The sequence below is a fragment of the Octopus bimaculoides genome, chromosome 10 (assembly GCF_001194135.2).
Source record: "Octopus bimaculoides isolate UCB-OBI-ISO-001 chromosome 10, ASM119413v2, whole genome shotgun sequence".
NCBI classification, from domain to species: Eukaryota; Metazoa; Mollusca; class Cephalopoda; order Octopoda; family Octopodidae; genus Octopus; species Octopus bimaculoides.
The window spans coordinates 2,967,688-2,969,593 of record NC_068990.1 but is presented as its reverse complement, the minus strand read 5'-3'; the positions used below and the strand labels follow the sequence as shown (position 1 = coordinate 2,969,593).

Sequence of the window (1,906 nt, the reverse complement as noted above, 5' to 3'; positions counted from 1 at the left end):
ATATATATATATATATATGTATGCATGTATGTGTGTATGTATGTATGTATGTATGTATGTATGTATGTATGTATGTATGTCTCTTCTATTTTTTTAATTATTATAAATCTTCCACTGATGAGGGAGGCGCTTTCCAACAAAGATATGTAACAGAGCCCAGCTGTTTTGGAGCTGTATAAAAGAGACTGTTTCTTGAGGAGTTCACTGCCAAATATACAATTTTGCTCATTTCACTTTTCAACACTGCATTAATATATCTATTTTTGCTGCTGTTGTTTAGCAGGTGCTGCATGGGTGATGCCATACGGCAATCGAAAGCCGTTTGCACTGGTCTTAGGCCTTTACTACGTTCATTTCTTTTTATTTATAGCCTGTCATCACTCTTTCTGTGGATGTTCCCAGTTGTCAGGAGTTTGTGTCACAGGGATGTCAGTTCGAGTCACATTGCTGGCCGGTAACGTATTTTTCTGCAATGTATGGATAATTTATTCTGATCACGCTATTTATTAATATTATCACGCGTTTGAGAATAAGAAAAAAAAATATTTTTTTCTTTCAATACATCTCAACGCTTCTAAAACAAACTTTGTTTGTTTACTTTCATCGTATGGATGTATATACGTGAGGACGCATGGCCGAGTGGTTATGTTGCTGCACGCGGGATTGTGGTTCCAGTTCTTAGTCCATATTATGCGTTTTACTCTGCGATCACTTCGACACCTGACGGATGGAGAAAGTGGGATAATGCACGGCACATACATTTGATCACTAGAAACAAATTATTTGTGCAGATTGCTCGGCAAAGCTGAAAGCTCATATGTCATCATAGACGGGAGAATCCAGCATATACATATATATATGTATTGTATTATAAATTTGTATTAGAAATACGCTTAAAATGTTATTTTTACTTGTTCGATTTAAACCTGTCAGTATGATTCCATATACAGGCTATATGGAAAAAAACATACTCAGTCACCTGAGTATGCTTCTATTACGTGAAGAAACATCTTTTATGAAGTTTGATCTTCCAAGTTATTGCAGAAATAAGGCAGCATTTTAAATCACAAGAGCTGAAAACTCTGGGAGGTAATGTTTAAATTCATCACCTGAAAACTTGAGAACTTTTACCTATACATTGTACAGAATGTATTCAGTACATATTCCTTTGTTTGTAAACAAATACATATGTGTGTATGTATATATACATGTGTTCCTATATGTGTATACATGAAAATTTGCATGTCTTAGCTTACTTTACGTATATACTCTTGCAGAATATCATAGTAATTTATGATATAACTACATCGATTTAAAGAGTACGTTGTAAGTATGGCACAAAAATATATAAAAACTATATACACATACATGCATATATACATACATATATAAATGTGTGTGTGTTCAAAAATGTATATGGGCATGTATGTATATGTGTGCTTGTATGTGTGTGTGTGTGTGTGTGTGTGTGTGCCTGTATGTGTGGACATGCAATCCTAGCTTGGATGCATTCTATTTGCTATCTCTACCATCGTAGCTTAACAACATAATACATACATAATACTAGCGGATTTCTTTCCCAGTCTTTCACAAAGAACTCAGAAAATTGTATTCCTCTGAGTGAAAATTCGTGATTCTTTTGTACATATTTGTTGACAATAAAGGAAAAAAAAATCTCGTAAAATCTACATCCTGTATATATTCAAGCGAAAACAAAAATATAAATATTACAATATTTTCACATTCTGATGTCACTTTTCGCATGTTTCCATCGTAAAAATTATGCGGAATTCTTTTTTCTAAAATCTAGTTCTGTTTTGATACATTGTGGAAAAATACAATATATATACATACATACACACATATATATGCAAGTACACTTATACACACTTATATATATATATAT

At 32.9% G+C, this 1,906-nt stretch overlaps 1 long non-coding RNA gene across 3 annotated transcripts in view; it reads left to right on the top strand.

Moving 5' to 3' along the window:
- Positions 1–1,906, top strand: part of LOC106871020 (uncharacterized) — a 250,799-nt gene that overhangs the window by 190,665 nt on the left and 58,228 nt on the right. Inside the window, exon 2 of one of the 3 annotated variants that reach the window (XR_001409617.2) lies at positions 371–454. The exons of the other annotated variants lie outside the window; for them this stretch is intronic. This is a non-coding gene — a long non-coding RNA (uncharacterized LOC106871020). The remainder of the gene's footprint in view (positions 1–370; positions 455–1,906) is intronic. 3 annotated transcript variants of the gene reach the window in all.